The sequence below is a fragment of the Canis lupus genome, chromosome 33 (assembly GCF_011100685.1).
Source record: "Canis lupus familiaris isolate Mischka breed German Shepherd chromosome 33, alternate assembly UU_Cfam_GSD_1.0, whole genome shotgun sequence".
NCBI lineage: Eukaryota > Metazoa > Chordata > Mammalia > Carnivora > Canidae > Canis > Canis lupus.
Window position 1 is genome coordinate 5688505 of NC_049254.1, and position 15336 is coordinate 5703840.

The window sequence follows — 15336 nt, forward strand, 5'->3', positions numbered from 1 at the left end:
CAAATAAGACATTTTGTGAAACCCAATCTATTCTACGGCATTTTCAATATACTTGAAAGTTGCTAAGAGTAAACTTTGTTTATTTAATTTTTATGTAAAACTTTTTTAATATTCAGTCTTCTAAGATTCCAGGATATAGTAAGCATCACACATCATACCTGTCAGTGTAGAGGAAGTTACAAGTTTTAGGAAGTTAAAAATATAAAGAAATCATATGAAGGCTTAAATGAATAATTATTTTTTAATTGGAGTTCAATTTGCCGACATATAGCATATCACCCAGTGCTCATCCCGTCAAGTGCCCCCCTCAGTGCCCGTCACCCAGTCACCCATCCCCCCATCCACCTCCCCTTCCACCACCCCTTGTTCGTTTCCCAGAGTTGGGAGTCTCTCGTGTTCTGTCTCCCTCAATGATATTTTCACTCATTTTCTCTCCTTTCACCTTTATTTCCTTTCACTATTTTTTATCTTCCCCAAATGAATGAGACCATATAATGTTTGTCCTTCTCTGATTGACTTCTTTCACTAAGAGTAAATTTTAAAAGTTCTCACCACACACATGGAAAGGGTAATTACATGATGTGATGCAGGTCAGATGTTAACTAACCTCTAGTCATAATCATTTCACAATATAAACATGTTATCATCATGCCGTACAGCTTTAAAATTACACAATGTTACATGCAATCATATCTCAATAAATCTAGAAACAAACAACGGTACCAGCCTGTTATGTACGTACTTGAGGCTGTTCTTTAGGGGAAAGGCTCCAGAACAAATACCGTGGTCTCCTGAGGTGAATTCTTAGCTTGCAGCTCTGGGGAGGGACGAGCCCCAAGGATATGCCATGGAATGAGGCACTGAGGTTGCCAAGACCTTGCACCTTGGCTGACTTGAGAGTGGGACCCCTCACTCAGGTGCTTTTCCTCCCAAGGAATGAATTATGATGTAGATTTTTGCTTGTTGCTAGAAGCAGGGTTCTTTTCAATACTGTCAAGTTAGGGGCACCACAGTCGCTTAGCCAGTTAGGTCTCTGACTCTTGGTTTTGACTCAGGTCATGATCTCCTGGTAGTGGGATTGAGCCCCCTTCAGGCTCTTTGCTCAGTGCACTCTGCTTCACCTTCTTTCTCTCGATTCTCTTTCCCTGTCCTGCTAATTCTCTCTCAAATAAATAAAATCTTCTTTAAAAAAAGTACTGTCAAGCTAAGACACTTTCCAATACTATTCCACCTTCCAGAACAAATTAAAAAATAATTCTGAAAAGATACACGTAAGTGATAATGTAGTTGATTTAGGTAGCCACCATGTGTGTATTTTTTAACTTTAATTTCCTTTTATATGTTTCTGATTTCTATGTCTTTTTTCATTCTTTCTGAGCATGTATAAAAGTAATGATTTTATGATAAAAATTCATTTTGCTAAATGTAAACTCATAAAGAACTAGAGAATATTTATTGGTATTATTTTCTGCCCATGAAGGAAAGTTTTCATGGTAGTGTCACATGGACATATCAGGACAAGTCGGGTTGACTTGATTCATCCCCTGATCCCAGCTTTAAAACCCAGCTTGAGTCAATGTGATGGAGTGAATGTAGTGCTCATTCACTGGAAAAGGAACCAGCCTCTTTTTCTGATTATGACTTGGAATGGCCAGTCATAATCATCCACTTCACCTTCTCTGGAAGTGCTTTGATTCTGGACCCTTTCAGAACTCCAGCAGGGACCTAGATAGCAAGAGATGAGCTTGAATGACCAGCTTTAATGAGCCTGAGAACATCCACATACACTTACACAAGTGGAAGACAGACTAGCAAGGGGAACAAGGGAGAGAATAGAACTGTAATTTTCTTTTATTTTATTTTTAGATAATGTCTACACCAATATGGAGGTTGGACTTACCACCCCAAGATCAGCAGATGTGTGCTCTATCGACAGAGCCAGCCACACACCCCAGAACTGAGTGGTTTTGTAGTTGGAAGTTCTCACAACATTTTAGACAGAAGGAGGGCAAGAAGTATTTGTTCACTAAATTACTGTGGTTTGATGGTGCCAGGAGAAATTCAGGCCAATAATACTTCAAGGTTCTTTACTGGAGAAGCTATTATCAGTTTAAAACTGAAAAGCGTAGAGGTCCTTTATGAAAACACCTTTGATATACTGGGGTCAGGTCACTAGAGTGGATTTCCTGACATTGGATTGCTGTCATTTTCTTTAATAAAAAGATTATCAGCCTTCAGGAGGTATTTTCTAGGGTTGTTCATACAATGAAAATGTGATCTTTGAGAAATGAACTCAGCCCTACTCGCTAATGATGTCTCTGCCCAAAGGGCTGCCTCAACATCAACTCTCTTTTCATTCTGTCACGTTAATGCACCTTTACTGGAAATCCCTATTTCCTAATAATGTCCATTGTGCATTGCTTGAAAACAAAACCAAACAAAATCTGTTTGCAGTAATGGAACTTATCCAATTCCCAGTCTCTAAGGGCCAAACTTTTAATGAAGTCTCTAGTGAGGACATTCAGGTTTACTAAAAATTTCCCTGGGTATTATTAATTCATGCAAATCTCCTCAGCTAACCAGTTAAAATTAAAATGAACCAATTCATATACAGACATTAATGATTTTAGCAGCATGCTCTAAAAAATGAAAAGACACAAAAGCATTAAGCCAGGTAGCAATAATTACAACAAAATTACTATACTAGTATAGTAAGGTTTCATAATATCCATAAAAATACCCACTATTAATGAAAACTTTTCCTGGTTGTCCTTCATACACAGTGTTTCTTGAAAAGCACTAGTTATCTTTTTCTTTTTTTTTTTTTAGCACTAGTTATCTTGAAAGAACTATTTGCTGGTGCAGCTAAGCTCTCTTACATATTTGTATGATAAAATTTTAACATTTTTCTGTGGTACCAGCTCAGTGTTATGGTTCATTTCTGACCACCTATTTGCTGTAGGCAACTCCCTGCTTTACAATGTCACAGGACCCGATCAATTGATATCTAATAGTACCATCACGTAATGTATGGTCAGTTGCACAGAAAGTTAATTTTACAAATTAATCAAAATTTGGAAAACTAATTTGATTAAAATCGATCTTAATGATCACCATTTTGTGACCCCCTGTGCAGAGCCTGAAACATATGAACTGAGAATCATGGGACGTAGTACTGAATGACATAAAAGACCTTTTAAGAATCCATGGAATTTGATGGTAACCTGATGACAAGTTGGGTATGAAGAGTGAGGACAATGGCAGTGTCATTGATGATCCTGAAGGTATGAACCTGGGGATGTTGAATGTTTCCCTTTTGCTCTTAGCAAACACTCGAGGATCTAGACCGTGAACTATAAGGTGAGGTCCTGTGTTATCTGACCCCTGACTCCCAATCTAGCCTCATTTACCTCTGCTACTCTCCTAATTTACTGTGCTGTAGATTCATTGGTTTCTCAGTTCCCAGACTACATCTCAGTTCCCAGGCTACTTCCCAACTCAAAGCCTGCAAATGCTATCTCTAAGTCATAAATGCCATTTGTCTCACTTCTTCCCCTACTGTCTGGTCAATTCAAACATTGTCAAGGCTTCAGCTTATGTACTGTTTTCCCTGGGAACTTTTCCCAAATTTTACCCCAAGACTAGGGTAAGATCTCTTACATATAATTTTCATCATAGCACTCAGTACAGTTGTAATGATTCTGTTACTGTGTCTCTCTCCACCACGAGATGACAAGCTCCATGAAGTCAGGGACCCTGTTAGACTTGCTCACTGCCCATTCCAAAAGACTGGCCTCAGCTTCTGTGCTGTTTCCTCAGGGATACTTTTCCTCTCCCATCTCCTATATTCTGTGACAACCTAGGGGAGTTAATAGGGAAAAGCTCTTTCTTGGTACCAGTAATTTACCTTTCAAGTATGGCAAGTTTGAGGCATGATTAGATATTATGGAAATATCCTACGGGGATAGTGATGTTGAGGGATCAGGGCTGTAGAGAAAGATTTGGAAGCCAGTGGCCTCCAGCTTTGAGTTACTAATTTCTAAGAAAGAAGGAAGGGTCAGAGATGCAACTTCAAACACCTGCCTCTGTTGAGATGGAAACAGTGTTAAGAACAATAAAATGGTTAAATTTTCAAATTTTTTGAGAGGTCAAAGAGAACAAAGGATCTGGAAGGATAATTGGACTTGGACAGGTCACTGGGAAGCTGTTCTTACAAAATGACAGAAATGACGTCTGGGTTCCAGGCAGTTTAAGAGTGTTAATGAAAACAGCAGGTATAGAATGCTTTTTAAGAAGCATGGTGCTAAAAATTGAGAGAAATGGGACAAGAACTAAAGAGGTAACAGTGAGGTCAATTAAGGTTTTCCAAAATAGGGCAGGACTATGCAGCTTTAGGGGAAAACAAACAAACAAACACCTTTTACAGTGGGAAAATCTGGTCAGTTGAACATTTGATCACTCTTTTTTTTTTTTTTTTTTAAGGAACACTATTTCCTTGGCTTTTACTACATTACACGAACTCTCCCCCCTCTCCTTTTAGTTCTCTCTCCTCTTTTTTCTCCTTTCCCCTTACCCTAGACCTATGCTTTCCAATTGTAGCCCCTGAACACATGGCTAGTGAGTACTTAAAATGTATATAATCGGAATTATGACATGCTGTAGGTGTAAAAATCACACCAGATTTTGAAGGCTTGGAAGGAAAATAAGAGAAAACACTTTCTTAATAATTTTATATGGATTATGTGTTGAAATGATAATATTTTAGATGTATTGAATTAAATAGAATGTATATTATTAAAATTAATTACATACTTTTTACTATCTTGCAACATGGGTCCCCTGCCCACCTCTTCGCCCTCTTTTGCACCCTTTTCTCCCAATTCTTTGCCTTACTGACCCTCTTTCACTACCTTAAAACTGTCATGCTCCCTCCAGAAACAGGATCTTTGTATGTTTTCTTCTCAACTCACCCACTCTACTTCTTCCTGGGAAATTCTGTTCAGCCTCCAGATTTCAGCCCAATCATCACTTCTTCGAGGAACTCTTTCCACCACTTCTTCACACTCCCAACACACTACAAGTAATGACAGTGGTGATGGTAGTGGTGGTGAGTGATGACAACATGTAGCTCATTTAGTGAGCACACGCTAGATTTTGGGATCTCTTCCACTATTTTAAACGTAATTCATTAAATCTTCAAAACTATCTTTTTAGTCCCCATTTTCAGATTACGATCCATTATAATATCCATTTTTCTGTTGTGGAAATTGATCCACAGAGAAGTTAACTAATTTTCCCAAGATCATTTAGAAAGTGCTATAGCCAGGATTCAAAATTAAGCCCTCTGGTTTCAAAGCCCATGGGGTTAAGTACTATCGTACACTGCCTTTTCAGGCCAGGCTAAGCTTCTCTATTAAGTTTCATATCTCCAATAACTGTCCCTTGCAATAGCGAAGTTGTAATTTTGAATTAATGTAGGTGATTATTTGGTTAATGTCTATCTTCCACAACTTCTTCCCAATTCTGCAAGGGGAGGGAAGACAGATGCCATATCTGCTTTTGTTTATTGCTTAACCATAGTGCCTAACATTGTGGTCGGCATAAGGTAGACACACAATGTATTTGAAGACAATTATACAAAATAAATGTATCATTTTATGAAAGAAGGAAGGGAGGAAGAAGGAAGAAAGGACAAGCTCCTCTGTATCTCTAGTTATGGATTTCTCTACCCAGCATAGCTTAATCCACCTCTTTCAATCTCTCAATTCCTACATCTAAGGAAGTCTGAATTTGACAACAACAAATTCAGAGATCCAATCTGGTAGGTACTAATGACTTAAGAACTTCTGAGCAATTAGTTTATTGTGAACAGCTGATTCATTCAATATTTATTTCAGGTGGAGGTGTCAAAACTGGATCAACCATTAAGTAATCTCTTTTTAAAAATAATTTATTTATTTATTCATTTATTCTCTCAAACAGAGAGAGGGAGAGAGGCAGAGGGAGAAGCAGGCTCCATGCAAGGAGCCCGACATGGGACTCGATCCCAATCCCTGGTCTCCAGGATCATGCCCTGGGCTGAAGGTGGCACTAAACGACTGAACTAACCAATCTGCCCACTGAGAAAGTAATCTCTATAACATAATTATTAGTACCAAGTTCTCTAATTACACCGATCCTGCAGTCACACTGGGAGCTACTTTCTATTCCTCCAATACTTCATGAGCTTTCATGCCTCTGATACTTTGCTTTGCTTTCCCTTTCCAACCATTCCTGCTGAGAAAATGTCAATATGTATCTTTTAAGGCTAGAATCAAATGTCCTCTCCTGGGTAATCTATAATAAAACACCCCTTATCATTTTTGTTGTGTGTGTGTGCTTCTTATAGCTAACTGGAGGATATTTTTATAGGATTGCTCAGTTGAGGATATATCTATATTCCTGTGGTTAAGGCTGGAAGCTCCCCCCTGAAGGGTAGGGCATGCAGTGTCAATCACAGGGGGAATAGTTAAACCCTCAGATTAAGAAAACAGGAGTGGCGCTCCTACTCACTTTTTGTCTCTCACATTTTTAGAAATAGATCTCTTGAGGATAAGCCATGTCTGAACTTCCAGTTGACTGGGAAAAGACAGCTTTTGCCTTTTAGATTTGGAAATAGGTAAGGAGGCCTTGCTATAGGAAACCATAAACACAGGATGAGCAATTCAGCAAATGTAATATAAACCAGATTATCAAGATTAGCAGGCTTCAGACTGATCTGTCACAATCAGTTATGAGATGCATCATCACATCACAATTAATGAGTTTTTAATAATAAAATACTATAGTTTCATATGATTTATATTTTTAAAATATAATTAGAGTAAATTCCAGATTATCTCAGTAATACCTTTCTCACTCCTTTGCATTACAATATAATAGCTTTTTTTAAAAAAAGATTTTATTTATTTATTCATGAGAGAGGCAGAGACATAGGCAGAAGGAGAAGAAGGCTTCCCGATACGGGACTCCATGCTGGACCCCAGGATTATGGCTTAACCACTGAGCCACCCAGGCGCCCCTACAATATACCATTTTAAATGTGAGAACATAAAGAGGAATCATAGCTAACCAGATGGCAATCGCTGGAGGAAGCTAACATCCTGCATTCTCAATGGACAGAGAGGGTTGAGAACTGCTCTACTAATTGTATATTAATACATTTTGTTTTCCAGTGGTTATCTCCAAGTCTAGTCATGTACAATTTATCCCTCTATAATTTCTGCACTGCAGGGAATCAATCATTTGGGCCAGAGTAAATGGAAGAAGAATGTCTTCTTGTGGCTACCGAGAGTTTGGCAGCAGTGGCGACTACTTCCCCAAGGAAAAAATGAGAATCTGGAGAAAGGTTTGGAGGCTGCATTTGCTCTTCCCTCATGCAGATTTGATCTCTAAAGTATTATTTTACCTGGGAAAAGACACTTTTCCTACAGAAAACCTTTTACACACACACAGGCAAATTAAGTCACTTCCATCTGTTTCTCACACAGTTCTGAATGTATGATTATACCATTGGTTCTATCACTCTGCATTCTAATTATTTGTTTACATGATGCCTCCTCAATACAGTAAGTCACAGCATAGAGGAATTAGGTCTTATACCGCTGTGAATTACTACTGCTTATTAGCACATTGCTTGGCATTATAACACGCACCACCAACTTTTGATGATGAGTCAAACATGACTAGAAAAGCAAAACCACATTCGTCACATTAAATTGGCTCTTTTTGTTGTATTTGCTTTTTTTACACATAAAAATCTTAGAGTCATCTTTATTCCACAGCTTTAATCTTACATGGTACATAAGGGGCACCCAAACACTTGTTGATTAACGTCTCATCCTTGCCATATCAACATTCAAAATATAGCGTACAGAATAGAGCAATGAGTCACACACACAATGGTTTTTTCTAAAACTTAGGTTTGATAGAGTCTGTCCCTTGACAACTTTATTCAGGGCTAAAATTCAAGGTCCTTGATTTGGCGTTCTGACCTCATGATTTTTAGGATACTTCTGTAATTTCCGTATCCTTACATTTCATGCCCACCAGGCATTTTGCATGCGAGATAATCTGATCTAATCCAAAACAGAAAGTCCCAAGGCCTCTCTCCTGATCACGCCTCTCTCTTCTGCCTTCCCACTCTCTCTGGATGATCTCACTCGGTTTCAAGGCTTTGAATATCCACATGCCAATGACTCCTAATCTCCAGCCTTATCTTTCATCCTCAATTGCCTTTTTTACTTCTCCGCTTGGGTAACTGATATGCATTTCAAACATAACATTGATAAAATAAAACTCCTATTTCTACCTCCACCCGTCCCCCACCAAGAAAGCATCTCTGCTCCTCTCTTTCAATTCAATAAATGCTACTTCCACCTTCTCCTTGAATGCTCGAGGCAAAAAAATCTAGGCGTTTTTCTTGCTAGCTTTTTAACCCTCTCGTCTCTCCCTCTCAAATCCTGTTGACTCATCCCCAAAACATAATCCAAATCCATCTGCATTCCTCTATGTCACTATCATCCTAATTCTGAACTACTGCCCCATATCCTCCTTGCCTATCTCCTCACTCCCACCTTCACCCTTTATGATCCATTTTCTGACAGACCAATAGAGTATTATTAAAATGTAAATAAGGTAATGCCATTTCCCTGCTTGAAAAACTTTGGTTTGGTAAGCAGAATAATGGCCCACCAGAGATGTCTTCATCCTAATCTTTGGAAATTATGGATATGTTTACACTACATCGGAGAGGGAATTAAACAGCCCTGGACCATCCAGGTGGGCCCAATGTAATATTTTAAATGTTGAAACAAAGCAGAAGAGTCAAAATCAGAGGGATACAATGTGAAAAAGATCTGAATGGCCATTTCAGGCTTTGAAAGTGAAAGAGGACCATGAACCAAGAAACGTAGGCAGGCTCCAAAAGCTAGAAAAGGCAAAGAAACAGATTCTCACCTACAGCTTCCACAAGGGATGTTGACACTCTAATTTTAGACCAGCGAGACTCACTTAGGACTTCTAACCTCCAGAACTATGAAAGAACAAATCTGTGTTATTTTTAATGACTAAGTTTGTGGCAAATTGTTACAGCAGCAATAGAAAGCTGATACACCCTCCTGAGGCTTCTCCTTGCACTGAGAATGAAATGCAAACTCTATGCTCTGTGTTACAAATTCTACAAGATCAACTCTTCAATCCCCTCACCAAACACTTTCCCCGGCTTTAATGCGTTCTAAACAAGAATTCATTTAGAGTCCTAAATAAGTTTTATGCAAAACTTATTTCTGCCTCTATAACTATCATCCTCTTAGCCAGACTGCTATGGCTGGCTTCTCACTACTCGTGTCTCAGATTGACTGCTAACTTTTCCTACAGCACTTTTTTTTTTTAAGATTTATTTATTTATTTATTCATGAGAGACACAAAGACAGAGGCAGAGACACAGGCAGAGGGAGAAGCAGGCTCCTCGCAGGGAGCCCCCTGAGGGACTCGATCCCAGGACGCTCAATCGCTGAGCCACTCAGGCATCCCTCCTGCAGAGCCTTTCAAACCATCTGATCTAAAGTAACTTCCAGCCAGTCTTTTTCAACAGTATGCAATTTTGTCCTCACCATAGCACTTACTATTTTTTTTCTATTTTTCTTATTTAGTATGTATGTATTAACATCTGCTTCCCCACTCTCCTCTTAGAGTGGAAGCTTCAAGAGCACAGAATCTGTCATTGTGATGCTCACAGTAGGTACCATAAAGTATTTATCACATGAAAGTGTGAATAAATGTAGCAATAAAGGGCAGCTGTTGTGTGGTACTAAACATAAAGACTTTCCAAAAGTTTTAAGTAAGCATAAATTTTTTCATAAATTTGTAAGAAAAAAGTAGAATAACAACTAATGAGCTACATGATTCTTTTCACTGACCCCAGGAATCTTTCACCAATTCCACATTATTTCATGAGTTAAGAATGGAGTAGTAAGTTAGAAGCAACATTCATTATTCTTTCACAGTTGCTTTTGTAAAAAACAAAAGCTTTCTCTTAACCCCATCATTTTTTTTGTATATTTTTATTGGAGTTCAATTTGCCAACATATAGCATAACACCCAGTGTTCATCCCGTCAAGTGCCCACCTCTGTGCCCATCACCCAGTCACCCCATCCTCCTGCCCACCTCCCTTTCCACCACCCCTTGTTCAATTCTCAGAGTTAGGAGTCTCTCGTGTTTTGTCTCCCTGTCTGATATTTCCCACTCAGTCCCCCATCATTTCTTAACAAGCTCTCATTATAGGGGGAAGTTTCCCCATGCTGCTCTCCTGGCACACACTGAGTCCTACATTGTCAGAGAAATGTGATCTTCACCTAAAACAGTCACATTGCTCTAGAATTTTAGTTCTGGGGGAAGGGATTTTTTTTTCTGCTTTGTTCTTTGTTGTGTTCTTTGGGTATATCCCAGAAATACCCATGACACTAAGGTTAGTGAGATTGTAATCAAGTGGAGAGAAGCCAGAGTTAACCTATGAAATGCCAGGGGACTGTACAAGGCAAATACTGAGACCTGGGAGGTATTACGTGGGCAACAAGAGCTTAGGAGGTTGGGAAGAAAACAGGTAAGTTTATCCCAGGAAAGCTATATGGACGTTGGTCTGAAGATGAAAAGGGGATAGGGTTCTCATAGATGAAAGAAAATGGTGGATTACTACAGATGAGGCTAAAGGCACAAAATGAAGAATGTGACTTATTCAGAGAAGCATGAAGAGAAGGGGTTGGCATAGGCATGGCATATGGGAAGAGCAGAATATAAACTTAGGAAACAAGATCAAATGATGAAGAGGTAGGGCAATCAAGATAAGTAATCAACCAAACAAATTGAGATTGAGGTTGATGGGCAATGGGGAGTCATTCCACTATAAATGATGGGAGAGTCCTAAATAAGGGAGTAGTTTGAGGAAAAGGAGCTTTTTGAGAAGCTGCTTCTGGATTTGCAAGAAAAAAATTAAAGTTTATTCTAGTAACTAAAATATAAGATTAAACACATTATGAATATTTTTTCAACGGAAGATCTTAGAATTGAGTTTTTAAAAAGGTGGGAAAAGTGCCACTTTCTGACCCCTGCTCATTCTACACGTTCTTTTCTCTGTGACAATAGATCCTAGCTTAGCTTCCACTTCTTCCAGTCCAGTGGAATTTTTTCTTTCAGCCTAGGATTCTATATTCAGATTGATGATAAGGATAAGTGGTATAAATGCAAATACATTAAAATCAAAGCACAGGGCAGCTCGGGTGGCTCAGCGATTTAGCACCACCTTCAGCCCAGGGCCTGATCCTGGAGACCCTGGATAGAGTCCCACATCTGGCTCCCTGCATGGAGCCTGCTTCTCCCTCTGCCTATGTCTCTGCCTCTCTCTCTCTGTGTGTCTCTCATGAATAAATAAATATAATCTTCAAAAAAAATCAAAACACGGTCCTTAAATGTGTTTAGAAATGGCATTTGCTTTACTCTCCAGGTCTCAAAGGATAGACTTAATTATTCCCATTCAGTATGTAGTAATGTTTTAAAAAATTAGTCTCTCAGGTTATACTTGATGTCAATGCCAGTAAAATCCCCTCAGAATTATTTAAAATATTTAAACCATTCTCTACCCGTGACAGAAATATTATCACTGGCCTGTCAGTAGAAATATTTTTCTAAACAACCATAAGAATAGTTTTATATCTGGATCTACTTTAAAAATCAGCACCAGACAACCAACTAGCTTTTAGAAAACTCTTATCAGGGAAATCCAGGTGAGCAAGTATATAAGACATATTTTTGTTGTTGTTGGAAATATTAACCCCCAGAAACATTTCTTTAAGTTCTTTAAGCTTTTTGTGTCGCAATTCTTATTTTTCAATCTTTTAAGTTCTTTTAAGTCTCTCCTTAAATGTAAAGTCTATTGTCTAAAAATTAGACAAATGACTATAATTCATTTGTCTCACTTCTGAATTTAAGAGAAGCCTAAATTTACCAAAAATAAATAAGGTGTAATTTTATAGTAATAACAGGAAACATTAACAGTATTTTTGAAACCTCTTTAAGTAATATGGTTTGCAATATAACTTACAATTTAGCAGATGAAATAGATTAGCCTCTATAATGAAATGATGTTTAAACTGTTTGTGTTGAACATTTCCAACCAATCATATGAGAAAGTAATATACAGTTAACCCTTGAACAACGTGGGTGCAAACAATGCTGACCCCATGTATAATTAAAAATCCACATATAACTTTTGACCCCCAAATCTTAACTTCTATTCATTGTAGTTAACGAGAAGCCTTTTTGACAACATAAATTGTCAATTAGTACCTATTTTATATGTTATACTGTATTATTACAACAAAGTCAGCTGGAAAAAAGAAAATGCTATTAGGAAAATCATAAGGAAGAGAAAACATGTTTACAGCACTATATCATATAGGAAAAAAAAAGCCCATAGTTAAGTGGATGTGCACAGTTCAAGTCTGTGCTGTTCAAAGGTCACCTGTAATTTTAAGCCATTCTTTTAAACTTTGACGTAATTTGAGGGAACTTTCCAATTTCTCTTCTGGTTCTTGGAGAAATAAAATATCAATGTAAATCTTACTTCCGTCTGACTGATTATAATCAACTGGGAAAACTGAAGGAAATCTTACTATGTAACTTCAAGCTGGCAAATGTAAGGCATTTAATGAAAAAATTATTCAAATTATACTTATATAGATTTTAAATATTCATTTTTAGACTTCAGGTTGCCAAGAGTAAGTGATTTAATTAAAAACTAATTCAAATTATAGAGACTTCAAATGTTCATTTTTAAAATATTGCTCCTAAAGGAATCAATCCAAAATAGTCTGAGATTTAAAAGTTAATAATATTTTCAGGAAGGCAAAAGAGAAGAGATCTTTTTACATGTCCAAAATGCCTTTCCTCTGTTCCTGGAATATGGACAAGTGTTATGGACAAGGAATATCCGGAAAACTATCAATGTGGAAAGGTCCAGAGGATCAATTGATCATCTTCTAAGAAAGTATGTAGCACAGAGCAGGCATTTAGTAAATACCAGGTCCATGAACAAATGATTCTCGAATTAACTAAAATAAACAACACTAGGTTTAAATAAAGCATTCTTCAATAAACTAGAACTCTATCAATAAGGAAAAATGTAAGGGATAGATCATTGACATTTTAAAAGTATGCTCAAAGTTTAATAAATTATAGAAGCTTAAAGTATCAAGGAAACACTTGACACTGTTGAAAGAATAAAACTTGGTACCATAGAATCATTGCTTTACATAGAAACATGTTTCCTTAAGAATACATTACCACAAGATGTGAATATATTTCTGAATGACTCAAGATACATGCAAGATTGTCAGCAAATTATTATTATTTATAATCATGAATGTCATTATCACAGAGATGGAGCAGATACGTCCTCAATACACCCATTATGATGTTATCCACAATAAAACTGTGAAGTGCAGAAAACAGTCATTAGATCCCCAATGATTATTGTGGGCTAATAAGTTATAAAACATAGCATGTCTTTGAATTTATTTAATAAAAGTTTTGTATTCTGATTATAAAAGCAATATTCATGGTAGAGAATTTCAAATAGAGGAAAATATAAAGAAAAAGTGACCTATAAGTCCCATTGCACAGAGAAAACCAGTATTAACATTTTAATGTGTTTCTGTGCTGTCTTTCCTTTATATTCATAGTAGGTATTTATTTGGAAAATTAGTATTATTCTGTATATGAATATTATATTTTATGTTTCACATGTTTTATTATGTCAATTTTATCATTGTAGTGAATAGGAAATAATGATTGCACAATATACCATCATATGGTTGCTTCACACTTAGTTGATCAGACTGAACAAATGTTTACCACTTAGGTGTTTTCAATTTTTCACTATTAAAAATAACTTTACAGTGGACATCATTATATGTAAGTCTTTAACTGGGATTCTAATTATTTCTTTCTGTTAGATTTGTAGTTACTAGTCACAGGGTATGAATAGTTAAGAGTTTTGTTAACCTATAACCAAATTATTTTCCAATGATGGCACCAATTTATACTTCTATGAGGCATGCATTTCAGTTCCCATCTCACTGTATGTTAGACAATATAAATCATTTCTTTTTTAAAAAATTATATTTTGAAAAAAATAATAAAAATAAAAATAAAATAAACATTCTATTTTAATAAGGAAAATAAATTTCCCCACCTAATTTAAAATGATATTTCTGATTAGTAATGAAATAAAACATTTTTATTTTGTGAAAATTGTATTTCTTTTGAGATTTTTCTGTTCCTTTCCTTTATATTTTTTCTAGTGATTATTCCTACTGATTTCTATAAGGTATTTCTAGAATAAAACTATAGAAGTATTATCATATTTATTGCAATAATTTCCCAGTTTGCATTTGATATTTGATTTTACTCATGACATTTTTGATATATAGTTAGATAATTGAATTTATCAATTTTTAATCCTTAAGATTTCTCCAATTTCTTCTGATAACATTTAAATTTCTTATGCATATATGAATAACTTTGCATACATTGTATGCATAAATGGTATCATAAATGTCCTAGAATATTTTTAATACAGCCCTTTTTTTTCTTTTCCATCTTTCTCTCTCTCCCGTCTGCTTCCCCTTCCCAACACCCAGAGTTTTAAGTACCTCGAAATAGCACTATTTTTCACCCAAAGCATTTTATTTTTAAATGTATATTCTCTTATCATTGGTGACAGTAATTTGCTAAGAATTTACAAATGAAAATAGTCTTTTAAAAAATTTTTATGGTGATAAATATAAATAATAACATTTTAATCATATTTAAGTATACAGATTAGTGGCATTAAATGCATTTATATTTTGCAGCCATCATCACTATTTCCAGAACTCTTTTACCTTGCCAAAATGAAACTCCAAACATATTAAACAAAAACCACCCATTTTCTCCCTCTTGCTGACCTATCATTCTACTTCCTGTCTCTCTGAATTTGATGACTTTAATTCATGTAAGTGGAATCATACAGCATTGGTTCTTTTGTGTCTAGTGTTATTTCACTTAGCATGACATCTTCAAGGTTCACCCATATTTTAACATGTGTCAGAATTTCATTCCTTTTTAAGGTTGAATAATATTTCATTGTGTATATATATATATATATATATATATATATATATATATACCACATTTTGTTCATCCTTTCATTCATCAAGGGACATTGAGTTGTTTAGAATTTTGGCTACTGTGAATAATGC

General features: G+C 36.4%; 1 long non-coding RNA gene across 2 annotated transcripts; it reads right to left on the reverse strand.

Annotated features, from left to right (window-relative positions):
* Positions 1-453: 453 nt before the first annotated feature.
* LOC119867310 lies at positions 454-6678 on the reverse strand. Of its 2 annotated transcripts, none has more exons than XR_005383166.1 (3): positions 6553-6678; positions 4971-5074; positions 454-1725 (listed from the first exon to the last, which is right to left on the reverse strand). It is a non-coding gene; the product is annotated as an uncharacterized LOC119867310 (long non-coding RNA). The 2 variants fall into 2 exon arrangements; XR_005383167.1 differs by lacking the exon at positions 454-1725 and adding an exon at positions 2804-3859.
* Positions 6679-15336: the final 8658 nt, after the last annotated feature.